Source organism: Sminthopsis crassicaudata, chromosome 5 (genome assembly GCF_048593235.1).
Source record: "Sminthopsis crassicaudata isolate SCR6 chromosome 5, ASM4859323v1, whole genome shotgun sequence".
NCBI classification, from domain to species: domain Eukaryota; kingdom Metazoa; phylum Chordata; class Mammalia; order Dasyuromorphia; family Dasyuridae; genus Sminthopsis; species Sminthopsis crassicaudata.
This window is the reverse complement of record NC_133621.1, coordinates 280,187,729-280,204,717: the sequence shown is the minus strand read 5'-3', so window position 1 is coordinate 280,204,717 and position 16,989 is coordinate 280,187,729. Positions and strand designations below refer to the sequence as shown.

At 38.4% G+C, this 16,989-nt stretch overlaps 1 protein-coding gene across 5 annotated transcripts in view; it reads left to right on the top strand.

Moving 5' to 3' along the window:
• Nucleotides 1-687: 687 nt before the first annotated feature.
• Nucleotides 688-16,989, top strand: part of CEP83 (centrosomal protein 83) — a 106,830-nt gene continuing 90,528 nt past the window's right edge. For 3 of the 5 annotated variants that reach the window (XM_074271223.1, XM_074271220.1, XM_074271221.1), the window contains exon 1: nt 1,014-1,239. The gene's annotated coding sequence lies outside the window, so the exon portion shown is untranslated. Of the gene's footprint in view, nt 784-1,011; nt 1,240-16,989 lie in introns of those variants that run through there. The other 2 variants (XM_074271222.1, XM_074271226.1) reach the window with 2 other exon arrangements.

Genomic DNA, 16,989 nt, shown 5'->3' with positions numbered 1-16,989 from the left:
CAATGTCTGACATATAAGTAAGCACTATGGATATTTATTATTATTGGCTATCATTATTATTATTCATTATATATTATAATATGTAATATTTACATGACATGTATATTATACATATTTACATATAATATTAATACATATTATATGTTAATATATAATATTTATCATATGTTTGTATAATATTTATATATTATATTTGTAATATTTTTGTATAATATTTTGTAGCCTGGCACAGAGTATGTGCCTAATAAATGCCTGTTCCCTTCTTCCCTTTGCTTTAGGGGGTAAGGGTCCTGAAGACAAAAAGGTGGCGCAAACGAGAGGGTCAACTTCTCCTTGGAGCCTAAGCTCATCTTTTCCTCGAGCTACCTTAGAAACTGCCTTCTTTCTTTTCCCTCCACCACTTCCCGCCTCCCAGATGCCTCCTCACTCCCCCTCCAACCGCTTTAGGATTGTTCCCACCACTTCAGATTTGAAATCGCGCCTTGCGTCGCCCCTCCCCCTGACGTCATCACAAGAGGCGTGACTTCCTTCATATCTCCCCACCCTCCAATCAGATTGGGAAGAGCGCAGAAAACAAGAGTCAGGTTTCGCTGGGGAACGCTTTAGGATAGTTCTCACCGCTACAAGTTGGAAATCGCGCTTTGCGCCGCCCCTCCCCCTGACGTCATCACACGAGGCGGGACTTCCTCCCTATCCCCTCACCCTCCCAATCAGATTTCGAAGAGCGCAGAAAACCGGGTCAGGTTTCGCTGGGGAATCGCTGGGCAGTCCTAGCCGGCTTAGGTGAGCGCTGGGGCTGTCCCGGCCGAGTCCGAACAGGTAGCCGGCCTAGAGAAGCGGCCAGGCCCTTCTGAGATGGAGGTCTCCGCGCGCTGCCCGGGCGGCTTCGGCTATTCCGACTGGCGAGGGAGGGGGACCCTGCGAGCTTCCTGGGACCGGGGGTGGGGAGTGGGTGGGGAGGGGGCGGGTTGATAGCTCTCGAAAGCTTCTGCGCGTGCGCGTGCGCGTGCGCGCTAGGTCTGTCAGTCTACAGGGCCCGCCCCGCGGAGCCCGCGCGTCCTCGAATGTCCCGTGTGGGATGTCAGTTTAACCTCCATGACTCGGAGTAGTAAGCCCCACGGAGACCCCGGGCTGGAGCTGCGGGCATGTTGGCCGGAGGCGGCGATGTCCGCAGCCCACATGCTTTCCTCCCCCGTCCGGTGTGTGCGCGTATTTTGAAGGGACCGTAGAGGAGCCGTGGTAGGTAACCGGAGGGGGAGGGGGAAGGGTCACGGCCTCGCGTGCGCCCCACGTCACCCCACGGGTGGCCTTGTTCCTTCCCCTGGACATAGCCCCTCGCTGGGGACCTTGGGTATGAGAACACTGAAGATGTGCAGTGGAAGAATGGAAACTCGCCTTTACTCCTGTCAGGCACAGCCGGGAGGGAACCCGACGTTCTCCTTACAGAGGGGGAAACTGAGGCTGGGACGGGGGAAGAAGCGCAGTAATGTAAATCTAGACCCGGGAAGGGCCATAGAGGTTCTATAGACTCATCTCAGTGTAAAATTGAAGAAAGTTAACTGAAATCGAGAACGAGAAGGGAAATTGAGGCCGAGACGTTAAGAAAATTTATCTTAAGCCGAGAGCGAGAAGGGAAATTGAGGCCGAGACGTTAAGAAAATTTATCTTAAACCGAGAGCGAGAAGGGACCTTACAGTATAGCTAGACCCGTTCAGTTTTGCAGGTGAGGTTCAACAACTCGGGATCGTAAGAGTGCAGACTTGGATCAGAAGAAACCAGCCTTAAAAGCAGGTGCCCTCTTTATACACCGGAGGAAGCCGAGGCTGAGAAAGGCGGAGCTGTGCCGAAATCTGAGTTTGTAAGTTTCGGGACTCACCAGCCCCACGCTTTCTCCCCCGGGCTAGGGCAGAAATAAGTGGACTAGAATCAGCGTCTGACACCAAATGTCGGGCCCCTTCTGTAGTGTGGCGTAGTGGAAAGAATACCGAGATTTATCTGGTTCTGTGGCTTGACAAAATTCAATAAAGTTTACGGTACTAGACTTAAAGGTAGGAAATGTTGGTTTTGTTGTTGTGATCCCAAGCCTACCAACCACAATACCTAGAAAGTAGTAGATGAATTTAATTAACCATATGACTTCACCCCCTCTTGGGTTAGTTTTCTCCTCTGTAAAATGAGAGAAGTGACTAGATTGTCTTTAAAAAAAAAAACATTTCTTGATCTAAATCTATGAGAATTTATGCTCCTGAAGAATCAGGGCTATTTCCTTTTTTTGCCTTTATTGCTCATCACTGCCAATGCCGGTTAAATTGAATTGCATCCTATTATGGACATAGGCATAATGTCAGAAAGGAATATTCTTGATTATGTAGCCAGATAGCTCCAAGAATGGGTCTGTGATAGAAAAATACATAACAGCTTTTCCTTAATGCCATTTATGACCTTAATACTTCCTGTCATGTAACCCCATTGAGAGACTTGTTAAAAGTCTTGAAGTTAATTCCCTTGCTGTGGTTGTATGTTACTCTTTTGCTAAACTTCTAAAATGTTATTTTAAAAATAAATCTCAGGTGTCAGAAAACTTTCATATAGGATGAAACCTTATTTTAAAGCCAATAAAATACCAAATTTTCAGGTAGAGATTATGGGAGAGTGCAGATTTTGTGTAGTGTTTTTAGTGATGTTCATTTTTGGTATGATTCACAAATATGTTTGCTTTTGTGCATGCAAAGTACTTGAATAAAATTTAGCAACTAGGTTTTCAAATTGTTTAAACGGTGTTGCCTGGCAACATTATCTGTAAACAAGCATAATATGCTGTAATTTATTTTTTAAAATGAAATATTTTACCTGCAATTAGTTTTTGGATTCAGAGAAACCTAGCTACTATAGTGTTCAGTTGTAGGAGTATATTGAGTTAGTTTTTAGATGATTGTATTACAATCTACATTTCTACATTTCTCTGGTGGTGGGATCTGATCCAAGCACAATTTTGGGATGGTTTTATACTTGTTGAGTTTTTAAGGAATGGCACCAAATTGTTCTAGAGAGGCATACTTAGATTTTGACTTACTACTTGATTTTCAGAAAAAAGATAAGGCTTACAGTAGATTATATTGGGTTTTTCCATTTCTAATTACATAAAGAATGACAGCTGATCTTTAGGAACATCTCCCCCCAAAAAACTACTATTCTGCTCTATACAGAATCGTAAACAGATCAAAGTATTATTACATTCAGTAGATTAAAATCTTGTGTGCAGTGCTATTTTATTTTAGTGTTATGCCTGTGCCCAACACCTTATTTAATAAATGCTTGTTGAATTGAATTTTGTTGAAAACAGTTTATTTATACAATATATTCGGAGACTGGGATAGCCCTGATAATGAATTCAGTGTAGGTAATCATTGTAGCTTCTTCCTTAATTTCCTGAAAATCTTAATAACACCTTGCATTGATATAGCACCTTGTGTTGTTGATTTTTTTTAAACTGTCATGTAAATAATCTTAATTTGGTACTCACAATGATTTTATGCAGTAAGCAGGGTAGATATTATTTCCATTTATCAAATGATGAAACAGACCCAGAAAGGGCAATGGACCAGGGTCATGTGGTTAGTAACAACTAGAAAGGCGGGACTAACAGGGAAGGAAAAGGTCTTGAAGAGCTACAGTGGACAACTCAGTCTTTGAGGTATCAAAACATCTTTTGGGGAGATTCAAGGCACCAGAAATGTAAAATAACTTGGAGCAAAACAGAAAATTTAAAAATAATTGCAGGAATTATTTGTCAGACTTAATTTTTCTGAGTTTTCTTATTACTCTGATTCAGTTTTTCATAGTGGAAAGGAAGTTTGGGGGTGTTCTATAGGGTTCATTGTTACTTATTTCTTTTCAGCTTTCCTTTAGGGTTGAAGGAATTCTGAAAGGAATCTGCCTAACCCCTGCAGAGTAATTTGGGATTTTATAGAAAGAATACTGGATTTGAGTGAGAAAACTTGTGTTCAGATGTTGACTGTGATCTCGGTCAAGTCATTTCATTTCTATAGTCACCCCTTCCCTCATCTGTAAATTGTGTGTATGAGGGATGGAAGGAGAAGTAACAGAAGAGATACTTTGATATCCCTACAGCTCTGATACCTGTTATCCTGTGACTCTGGAGACAAGGTTTTAACTTGCTTATACACTTGTTTGTAAATTGTAAACTTTTTATAAAATATCTATTTTATGTAATTGCTTTCCTTTGTAATTCTGTTGTATTTTATTTTATACATTTAAAAACTTCATTTTGAAAAGGGATCTGGAGCATCACCAGATTCTGCCAGAGAGGTCAAAGACATAAAAGCAGTTAAAAACCTCTGTTCTAAGTGCTGTTTTGTATTTTAAAAGGCATTTTAATTTCATTGTAATAATCCTTGTAAATGTTTCAGAATGGGTTAGGTGCCTGCCATGGTTACTATTCTTTAATGTCTTAAACGTTAACTTGAATATGTATAATGTATGGAATGGAGCTAAACACACACAGATACAAATATATGTAAATTTTTGTGAACATGTGTTTATAATGGGTATAGGTACATACATGCAGATATAAACGTGTTAAATGGTCACTACTGAATAAAATCCAGAGTCCTTAGTTTCATGTTCCAAACCCTACTCAATTGTCAATCCATGTCTCCAGTCACATTATTCTAACATGAACTGTACTCCCACCAAATGGACTCATTCACTGTGTATTCTGATTATGCTTTCTATCTCCTTGGTTTTGCTGATTCAAACTCTTCCTCAAACCTGGAATGCTTTCTCCTTTTTTCCTGCCTTTCTAAATCCAGCCCAGTGGAAATATGTCTATTGCACCATCCAGGAGTTGCCCAGATCAATTAACTGGCATAAGTTGCTTTGTAAAGTTACTTATATTTTTATGTCCAGGTCCTGTTTCCCTGACTAGATTGTGCAGTCCTTGAGGACAGTGAACATGCATTCAATCTTTTTGTGTCTTCAGTGCCTTATATAGCAAATAAATGTTGGATAATGATAAATGTGAATGTCCACAAATGTTTTTTTTTCCTTCTCTATTTTTCATATGTCCTGTCCTTGCCTCTCTTCTCCTTTTAGTATATTAAAGTTAAGAGTGAAAATGGTAAATGAGGAAAACTCAGAAATAAAGAAAAAGAAGAGCACATAAAGGTAGGGAATTTGTTCAAAGGGGGAGGAAAATTTCCTGTTCCTAGAAAGTATTAAAAAATGTGAGACTTTCCCATGATAATAATCCCTATGAAGATTCCTTCAGGAATACTGCTCCATGTCTGTTAGGTTTGGGAATTTGGTCATTCTCTCACCATTATTAGTTATTGTTTTATAACATCAAAAAAGAAAAATAAATATATATATATATAGATTTTTTTTTTTTAAACAGTGAACCCAGAAAGCTTATGAATTTTCTCTTTTTCATTTTCCTCTGTGATCATAACTTAAATAGCAATGTTATTAGATATCAGATTTTGTTTATCTTTAGATTTTATTATAAAGTTAATTAAGAATTTATTTCATATCTATTAAGTGTTTATATTGTTATACTGGCTCCCTTAAGTTTAGAGTCTGCTCAGATTGCCTGTATTTCTTTCAACTAGGCTATTGTCATTGAGGAAATTATAACTATCAAATTTAGTAATGTTTTTGTGTAGCCTGAGGCAGAAAAGCAAGCTTAAAGGATAGGAAAAACTGTAAACTCAAATACTATATGACTCATGAATTATGAATAAAATATAAATCATCATGTTGAAGAACGTAATGGATCATGGAGAACATTTCTATTTCAGCAAGTGGTATATCTAAAACCCTCTCTCTCCAAACCTTCCCCTCCAGCCTCTGAGCTTTTTCTTAAAAATTTTCAGAGAAGCAAATTCTAAAATTTTACTCAGAAAGCATGGTTTTGCAGCTAATGCTAATTTTTTTAAAGGAATGTATCAGATAATGTGAGGGTTTTTTTATTTTAAATATAAAATAACTTGACAATATTTCTGAAACTTTATTTTGATTGCTTCAGCTTTTCGATTTATGTCAGTTTCTTAGCCTGTTTGTTACTGCAGCTTCTTAGTTATTGCTCAGTAACAAATCAGCAGTATACATAGCAACCATTTAACACAGTAACAGTGTACTTGAGGGATTTGTCTCATGAGTCCTTTCTCCTTCCCTGCTTTCTCTTTTTAACAAGGTGGATTTTAATAACCAATGCTGTGAAATAAATCATCTTTTTTAACTTTTTAACTAAAAGAGAGGCCTAGGACATTGTTGGAACACAATTTGACAAAGGTTGAATTACTAAATTCAAGGCAAAAGTAGTAAATGTACTTTGATAATTAAATTTTATGTGTGGAAGATTAATTACACTGTATGCAAAGAACTCATTAAGGGAAGGGTTCAAATAAAGGTTTCTCATCTAACCTACATTCAGAAAGTTTGAGCAAAAACAAGTTAAGTAAATTTTAGGAGTCAGATACTTAACACTTGACACACCTGAACAGAACTTGGATGTTTGGAACCTAAATGGTCTCCCTTTTAATGAAAGTGTATAGGGCATTGCATCTCAATTATGAAGGCTTTGATCACTAAGCACAATTTTTTTCATTTAATTCTTTGTCCTATTCCAGTTGAGTAGTACAACCCAAGAAGCCTCTGACAGATGTTGTCAGCCTTAGGTTTGAGGGTCTAGGTGTGATGTCAGTGACACGTAGGAAGAAGCAAACTGGTACTTTCAAGATATAAGTACAACTGAATGGTGATGGTCCCAGGAGTTCTCATCCCAAGTCTGGACTTGTGGATAACATGATGAAATCCCAGATTTTCATAAAGTTGAAGGCCAGTTTGTATATGTGTGTGTGTGTGTGTGTGTGTGTGTGTGTGTGTGTGTGTGTGTGTGTGTGTATATATATATATACACATACATACATACATACGTACACACATACCTACATGTGCATTTATGCATTTGTACTCACGTATATAAATAGATAGATATGCATATGTAATCTTAGAAGTAAGAAATTGCTTTGATTGGAGGCAACATAGTTGTTGAGGTGGATTAAAACACTAGACATATTGAAATTATGTTCCACATTAAGGAAAAGCCTCAGTTCAACAGAGTCTGTTATAATAGGAACTATGTAAGATTGAGCCATGTCGTTTTTTCAGACATGTGTCCTAGATTTTGGCCAAATAGCATAGGACTATGAACTGACCATAAAATTAAATTATGAAAAACTAAAACTTATATACTTTTTCATTAAAGTATATAAAGTTTATTAATAAAGTACTTATGTTGTCCAGTATTTAATGCATATCATTATATAAAAGTAAAGAAAGCTTCACTACATAAATCTCTACAGAAATCTGCACTTACAAATAGGATAGGTTAAGTCTAATATGCACAGCATTATCTTCACTGCCCAAATCATATTATTCTTCCAATTTTACCTGTTTAATGAAATTTTTCTTAAAAACTTGAGCTTCTATGGATCTCTGCACTTCTGATCTTTTGTATCACTTAGGGTCTGTAATATTCCTTTTGCATTCCTTCAGCATATAGTTTCTTTTATATTTTTAGGTTACTTCATTAGTATTAATTCTTTGAAGATTTTGTATCCTTCCTGGTATGCATATACCTAGTAATCTCTTTACTTGTCAAATTGAATGGATCTCCCTGATTTAAAGCTGTGTGACATTTACAAGAGATTCAGGATCAGAAAACCTACCTTTATTCATGAACCATTTCAGGTTGGATATTGCAAACCTTGGTTCACTTTGTGTATTATAAACTGTCAGGATAAATTCCTTTCTGTTATGAAAAATAACAGAACTCGGTGATATAACATTCCTTTATTTGTTCAGCAGTGTTTCTCATAGAGAATGCTTGGCTTCCTTAGGAAGATCCTACTTCAGTTTCTAACTTGAATACATTGTGATTTGGACAGCTAACTTAATTTTTTTCCTACCTCCATTTTCCTATCTGTAAAAGGGGAATTAAAAGGAGCACCTTCCTAGCAGAACACTGGTGAAAATTGAATGATAGAGCAAAATGTGCTTTGCAGACTTCAGAGTACTATATAAATGTGAGACTTTTTTTTAAATATATTTTTACCTACAGGACAATGAGATATTTACAAGTGACTATAATTCAAAGACAGAATGCACAAAATTGCCCAAGAGAAATACACACAAAATGCTATGGAATTGTAGAGGAAGGAAATTTTACTTCTGACTGTGGGTAGAGAGAAGGCTTTGTATTTTATTTTTTTTTTTTTTATAAAGGGCCAGCCTGTCATACTCTGCTTTCTTGAGAAATCTATTGGCAGGAAGAGCAGGGCTCCTAGGTTCTGAGTGTTTTCACACAGCCAGGTAAAAGCTGCCAGTGGCATTTGAACTGAGTTTTAAGGAAATAGTGCAGTTTTGCCCTGGATGGGGGAGACAAATGGAATAGCACAAACAATAGCAAGAAGGAAGGAGGTTTTGCATTGGCTTAGGAAATGGCCAGGATAGTTTGTCAGGAAGATAGAATTTGTTAAGGAAGAATAATGGGACATTAGGCTGAAAGGAGAGTTTGGGAGTATTGAATGCCAGGGAGAAGTTATGTTTTATTTGGGAGACTTAGGAATTTTTGAAAATTTTTAGTTTTTTAATAGAATGCTGGCTGGGTGGTGATGCTGTGCTTCAAACTATTATAGTGCCTTTAGGGGAACTCAAGTTTTCTCAGAATCAATCCAAGAAACATTGAGCTTTTTTTCTTACTCTGTCTAGCATAGAGGTCATTGAACCCACAAACCTTTTTGGTCTTTGGGAGCAACTTGACTTCTCAGTTTAATTTCTGACTACTTTTTCTGATTGTGCTACTGCTATCATTGGTGTCCATATGTGTACATATGCTTATGTATGCTTATTTATACATATATACACACAAAAACATAGATATACGTGTTCTTATTTATTTTGTTAAATATTTCCCAGATTTAAAAGAATTTTAACTTTTTTAAAAAAATTAAGTTTCAAATTCTCTACTGCCTGTTCACTCCTTCCCCATCTCTTAAAAAGACAGGCTATGTAATATCAATTATACATGAAAAGTAAAAAATATGTTTCTATATTAGCCATTTTGCAAAAGAAAACAAAATAACAAAAACAAATTGAAAAAAGTATGCTTCTGTTTGTATTCAGGGTTCATCAGTTTTCTCTAAGGAGATTGAGATCATTTTTCATCATGGATCCTTTGGAATTGTCTCAGATCATTATCTCTGATTAATAGATCAGAGTAGTTACATCTTACTTTGTATAATATTCTCCTGATTTTGCTTACTTCACTTTATATCAGTTCACATAAGATTTTCCTTGGTGTCTGTTTCTCATATGTTCTTCCTTTTCCTCTTGTTTCCTCTACGGTTGCAACTCCAGGCCACAAGAATGCATTTTCTGAGGTTAATTTAGAGGGGAAAATAATAATAATCAGAAATGTTAAGGAATATAATTATTGAAAATGTATATTAAAAGAAGACTATCCAGTATGGACTGTTTGTGTATTTGAACTTATTAAGTTACACTCTAGGATCTGGGCTCACCTTGCCCCCATGAAGTCTATACTGGAAGATACTGCCACTATTTTGGCCTACCAGAAGAACAGAAGAAGATGCTGCAGAACAGGATGATTCGGATTCATCTAGGTGTTTGGATTACATAGTCTTTTGTAATATTGTTGACCAGTTAGTAATCTCCATAAGTTTTGGTAGGCTTTTGGCGTCTGACTCATAGTCCGTAATCACTGATGAATTAGATATATCCTTTCTGTGATTCCAGAGAGGAAAGGGGAAAGATAATTCGTATGGAACAGGTTTTTTCTTCTTCTTCTTATTATTACCTAAAAACCAGAATACTTTCTCAATTCACAAAAGGCAAAGACATGATCAGAGTTTTGCTTTAAAAAAGTTAATCTTGGTAAGAGTGTTTAGGACTGAAGGAATACAAATTTATATGAACTTTAGATCAAAGATTTTGAGGTAATGACAGAACTAGAGTAGTTAGAAGCAGAATAGAAAGTAGAGAACAGATGTGCAAGTTCTAGATGTAAAGGACTTGCAGCACTAAGACTCCCTGGAACTGGAGGGGGGACAGAAAAGCTGAGAAATAGGTGCATTATTAGCAGCAAGAGCAGGTACAATAGGAAAGGTTTCCAGTTTTTGTATGCTAGAAGTACATCAATTCCTAAACATGCACTGCACCTTTAAAATGAAATGTCTTTGAACTAAACATTTGGCCTATTATGTGCCAGGTTATTGCCGTAGATGCTAGGAATATTAAGACACACAAACGAAAATCAGTGTCTGCCCTCAAGCCCTTTCTATTCTATGGACTATTTGTTAGAAAGATAAATAGTAATTTACATAGTAAATTTTATAGTAATTTGAAGGAGGAGAGGAACATTAAATAACTAGGAGGATCATGTCACACAGGGGTTCTGTGTCAGAGGTAACCTTGATCTGAATCTAGAATATAGGAGGGGTTCTGAGATGGGAAGTGAGGGTGCCTTACACACCTGGAGGATGGTCTGTGCCAAAAAATGCTGAGAGGCAGCTGTGAGGATGCCAGCTTATAGAAGGATTCAGGTAGTTGGGTGACAGTCATTTATTACATGCTGACTGTGGGCTTTCTGTGCTAAATGATGGGGATTCAAAGAAGGCCAAGAAGCATTGTCTGCTGCCAGGAGTGCCCCATTTGACAGGAATGTAGGCATTACTTGGGATCTTTGGTAACCTTTAAGCTTCAGCTTCCCGGAAGCTTTTCCCTCCACTTTTGCTCAGGCTCCCTAGGCTTTTTCCTTTAAGGTTTTATGAATTTTTTTCCCTTTATTCAGCTCCCAACTCAAATTTCAGGATATTGTTATTCTCTATCATAGCTTCTCTTTCCTTTTCCCATTTTTCTTCAAACTCTCTTAACTTTTTAATAGTCTCTTCAAAGGAGAGAATTGTGTGATGGGAGGCAGGTATCGTTCCTTCTGCTGACTCTCTGCTGTTGACTTCCTCGGGGTTGGATACGAGCTCTTTCTCTGTGTAGAAGGAATTAATGGTTCTCTTCAGCTTTTTACTCATTGCTAAAAATCTTTTGGGGTCTGTCCTTGGAGTAAGAAGTTTATTTATTTACTTATTTACCAGTTTCCTCCCAGACTGGATGGATGCAGCGGCTCCTGTGCCTGAGCTAAGAGATACCTCTGGGAGAGAGTTCCCCTCCCCCTCCCTGGAAATGCCTCAGAGGTGATACAGCTGCGCTGTGAGGGTTGCCCAGTGAAGGACCCTGCTGTGTGTCCTAGTGATTTCCCTGAGGTTTAAGACTGAACAGTAAAAGCGACACAAAGCCCAGCCAATGCGGCTGTGGGGCGTGGATATCAGCAGCTGATGTGAAAAGCCCCTGAGCTCAAACTGGAAGTGTCTGCCCGGAAACCTCGGTCCCTACTTCAAAGGTTCCGCTTCTCTGGGAATTCTGCGGCTGCTAGAGTTCCAGGGACTCAGGCTAAGCCTGGCCCTACGTGGATTAGATGTTGCCTCAGGCTGTGTCCCCACTGTTCAGGCTCTTAACTACCCCAAGGTGAAGGCCCGGACATCAGAAGGAGGCTTCACAGCCCTACCGAGATCTGTTAGGTCACTTCCAGATTGGGGTGGTTCTAGGATCTAGCTTTGTATTTTAAAGTGGCTTGATTTCTCTTTCTGAACTGCTGTTTTATAAGCAGAGAAGAGCTAACAGCCTGTGTCAGATTCCTCTATCTCAGTGGCTTCTCTGATCCCAGAGTTCTCCCCAGCCCGATCAGCGCAGTGTGCTAGCACTTAGCCATCTGTGCTGGCCTTTTTTTCTTCCTCCCCTTGGAACTGACCTTTTCTGTAGAGACTCCAGATTCTTTTCAGCTGGTAAGTCGTGCTTTTAATCCTTGTGGTTTCTATCAGTCCAGCATTATTTTTGAGGCTGATTTAACTAATTGGTAATGAGGAAAGAAGGGAGCTTACAAATTCGCGTGTATCTTCTTTGCCATCTTGGCTCCGCCCCCTCCCCCCCTTTATTCAGCTCCCAATTTGGCTCCTGTTGTCTTTCCATATGGAACCTGCTAGTATTGGTGCTAACAAACATTTTTATATATCGATAATGATCTCATGTAGCTGAGTAAGGAATCATTTTTATAGTGAAGAAATTGGGACTTTGGCAAGGTATGTAGCACTCAAATCCCACATCATGACTTTTCTGATGCCTTCCCTTTTCTTTACTCTGTTCTCACCCCATTATTTGATGATCCTATACCAGAAAGGGTAGGGCGAGAGAGAGCAGAGGTCAGTTTTAGAGATTGTAGAGCTGACATTTCTCATACAGTCCCATCCCAGTGAGAGTGGGAAGTTTGGTTTTTGCCCTTAGTTTCCCAGTACTTCAACATAGTAGACAATAAGTTTTTTTTTATTCCTTCTAACAGCCTTGCTGTAAATTGAATGAATATAGTTAAAGAATTATTATTATCTACCTCCTTTTTCCAATAATAAAACAGCATCAGATGTTGAATAGTTAAAAAGTGTCTGCTTGAAGACAGAAACCCAGGTCCTGCTAGTCCTCATGAAACAAAGCAGGTGCAGCTTGGGAGAGAAGATTTTCTGTACCACTTGATTCCATTCCTTGGAACAGTCTGGTGCTTCCATGCAACAAAGGCATGGGGCTAGACCAATACTGAATCATCTTTGATAGTTCTAGATGGTCTGTTTCCTGTCAGAAGCAAATGCTGTCGAGGCATTAGGATTGAGTATATTGGCATATGGAGTGAAGAGACCTGGGATCAGATCCCATCTCTGTCATACTGCCTCTCTTGGTCTCAGTTTCCATATTAGGGAGACTAAGATGCAGTGTCTAACTTTGAATGCTCTGTAATGATACTGAGTGCCATTTAAAGGGACCAGTTCCCTTCTCTATGACTGCGAATGAGACTAGTGGCTGCCCCTAATCTCTCTCCAGTTGTAGGCATTATGTTCTATTTACAGCATAAATCTTGCAGATGCAGTGTTCTTCATGTTGTCTCCCCTTAGAAGCATTGCTTTTTTTGCATCCCCGGCATTTAGCACAGGCCCTGACACTGACTGACTAGAAGTTAATGACAGAACTAGAGTAGTTAGAAACACTAACTAGAAGTTAATGTGAAATCAGTTGTGAAAGGTAGCAGAATGTGAGGGACTTTAAATGCCAAAGTGAAGTGTTTATGTTTTATCCTAAAGACTAGAGGGAGGGATCCACTGAAGAGAAGTCTTGTTCAGGGGCATGCTGTGGTCACACCTGTGCTTTAAGAAAATCAGTTTGTTTGTTTTTTTTTAGATATGTCACTGGCAAAGTTTTGACTGGTTGTGCCCCTAAATCTCATTTGACCCATAAGCCTTATGGTTTTCATTTTATGATTTGCATGGAGGAGAAACTGAAGTAGAATGGCAATTGTGGAGCTAGGCTACGAAGAGCTTTGAATGATATCAGGAATTTTGCTCCTAGAAAGTATTAGGGAGATACTACACTTCGAGTAAAGGGGTGACATGCTCAGAGCTGCACTTTAGGGAATGTGAGTTGCATTGTTTGGGATGGTGAGAAATGAGGCTGGAACCATGATGCACTAGGCCTGAGCTAGGACAGGGGCTCGAAGTACAAAGAATAGGGCAGATGGGAACAGTGTTGTGGAGGTTTCATGCCAGTGAGGATAGAGGATAACTTTGAGACTGATGCCTTCAAAGAAATAAGGTAGGAAAAAGATTGGGTTGGGACTTGGAGGAAAAAATATGGAAATGTAGTTGCATTAGGGAAATTCAAGATTAACTATCTAACAGGAAATTGATGATAACTGATTGAAAGAGCAGGACTGGATATATAGTTAAGGGAGTTGTTTGCATAAAGATGGTCTTTGAACCCATGAGAACTGAGACTACCAAGTGAGGAAATTGATAGGCAGAAGGATCCAGAACAAATTCTAAATGGGCAGAAGGTGAAGGAAAGCTTTCAATCCGTAGGAGAGAGTAGCATCACAGAACCAAGAGATGGGCTGTATCTTCTATTATACAGTAAGACCAGCCTTATTCAGATCTGTAGCCATGTCCAGGAGGTTAAAGACTTAATAAGGACTGCTACTTACCTTGGAATGAATAGTTTTGTTTTAATGGGTTAGTTGACTCTGAAAGTAGATTATAAGATGTGGAGAAATAAGTGCTAGGTGAAATAAGAGCTTTAGATATGACTGTAGTTTGAAGGCATGGCAGAGTCAAGTGGAAGTTTGTAAGGACTTGTGAGACCCAGTACTTAGGCTTCAGGGATAGAGCAAATAGAGAAGGGGAGGAGGTTGAAGAAGAAAAAGAATGGTAGAAGGGGAAAACTGGAGGTGCTAGCTAAGATTGGGATCAGATGCACAAACAGAGGGATTGATTTTGGGAAAGATTAAAAGACCATAAATTTAGAGACTTTAAGAGGCCAGCTAGTCCACAATTTCCCCATTTATCAGATGAGGAAACTGAGGTTCGGAAAGATTATAATTTTCTGAAATCCATCTGTAGGGTAAGTGGCTAAGCTAGTTAGAACCATCTCTTTATCAGGGATTATAGCAGAGGAAGATTGAATCAAGGACAATATAGAAAGGTTTTTAGGGGTGAACAGGAACTTAATTTTTTTTTTTATTGAATAATAGCTTTCTGTTTTCAAAATATATACAAAGATAATTTTCAACATTCACCCTTGCAAAACCTTGTGTTCTAAATTTTTCTCCCTTCCTCCATTCCTTTCCCTAGACAGCAAATACTATATGTACAGTTCTTTTATATATATTTCCACATTTATCATGTTTTACAAGAAAAATCAGATGAAAAAGGAAAAGAGAAAACAAAAGATAAGCAAACAACAAAAAAAGTGAAAATATTATGTTGTGATCCACATTCAATCCCCACAGTTTTTCTGCATGCAGATGGCTCTCTCCATCACAAGTCTATTGGAATTGGCCTGAATTATCTCACTATTGAAAAGAGCCACGGCCATCAGAACTGATTACCAAATAATCTTGTTGTTGCTGTGTTCAATGTTCTCTTGGTTCTGTGGTGAACAGAAACTTGATGATAGATGGCTGTTTTTTTTTTTTTTTTTTTTCCCTTGGTAAAGTAAGCAGTGAGGCCCTCTGCTCTGAGAAGAAAGAATGGTATAGACTTGAAAGAAGAGGTTTGAAACAACTGCCATGAGAAATATGATGAAATCACTTAAGAAAGAACAACAGGATTGTTCTATAGCTGTGAGGGGACATTAGAAATATTTGTAGGGAGAAGGAGTAGATGGTCTTTGTGGTAAGTGACTCTGCAGTAACCAGATACAGGCTGTTTGGGGGATGCAAACTGAAAGGATCCATCTCCCTTAGCAGCAACAGCAACAGCAGAGTTTGTCGGTGATGTTGTTAATACTTCTCCCAGAGAGGTGAGACAAATTTCGCATGTGGTTCTGAGAGTGTGATTTCAGGTTGCTCTCAGGTTTTATGCATGTCAAAATTAGGGGTATATTGTGGTCTATATTTGGATCACTATATTAGCTTTGGGAGAAACAAGTATTTATTGATCACCCTTTTAAAAGTGCAGATGACATCTTACACAAAAGTATGAAAGTGGAGTCAGAAGGGAGATTATGGGTGTGGAAGCACCTTCTCTTTTGTGGACTCACTCTTCTGCTGTCATCTGTAAGCTAGAAATTAATTTTTGTCTATCACAAGAGTATTCCTTTTGAGGGCAGTGTGTAGTGCATTTAATTTGGGTGAAAAGTTTTCCCCTAGGGAGAATTCTGGGAAGATGATGGGAGTAGGTTGGAAAATTTTCAGGCTCTCTACTATTATTAAATGGATTTTCTTATTAAGTGAATTAATTACAGACAGACCAAAGAAATAGAATCTATCAGGCAATAAGCATTTATTGAATGCCTCCTATGTACTAGGCACTAGGAGTAGAAATAGAACCTGTCCTCCACAAACTTACATTCTGTCAGGAGACCCAGCATGTGTATCGATGTATACTTGTAAGTATATTTGGGTAGAAGGGGATGCACTAAGAAATGCCCCCCCCCCATAGAAGATGAGAGATTAGAGCAAGTTTTAAAAGGAAATGTGGATTCTAAGATGTGGAGGTGAAGAGGAGTCACTGTGCCATGCCGACCATGCTTAGAGGAAAGACATGGGGGACTGTATGTCAAGAACAGCAAGGCGGCTGAATATATTTTTAAAATTGAAAAAAAAAATACATGGCAGCTGAATATGTGGAGGCCTGTAATATTTTTAAAACTGAAAAAATATATATATACATATATATTTATATATACATACCCTATATATACACACAACCTATATATATATATATATATATATATATATATATAGGTTGGCATTAGATTTTGAAAAGCTATAAATGTCAAATAACTACATGTATATTTCATCCTAAAAAAGTAATAGGGAGCTACTGGAGTTTTTTGAGTAGAGAAGTAACAGGGTCAGACTTGTGCTTTAGGAGTGTCACATTGGCAGCTGTGTATATGTAGGATGGAACAGATAGATGTTGAAATGATAAAAGAGATAGTCTATGCCATCAGAGAAAGAAAAGATAAGGGGAAGATGTCATGTCTAACATCTATTAGGAAACACAGTTATGGTTCATGTTTTTTCAGAATTTTAAGGTTTTAATGTACTTTTCCTTTAGTGATTCTATTTTGTAAAGGAGAAAAATGGTCCTCAGTAAAGAGAAATAAAACCTTACTAAGCTCACTCAGGCTAGTAACTGGTGTCGGTCCTTGGATTCTAACTGGATTTCTGCCTGTGTATCCTATATCCATTTCTTTATAATTTCCTTCCTACCTTTCTTTCCTTTCTTGGGTCCTCCCATCTCACCCAGAGTATAAAGGCAAGTACTACTCACAGACCAGTGTTCATTAATTACT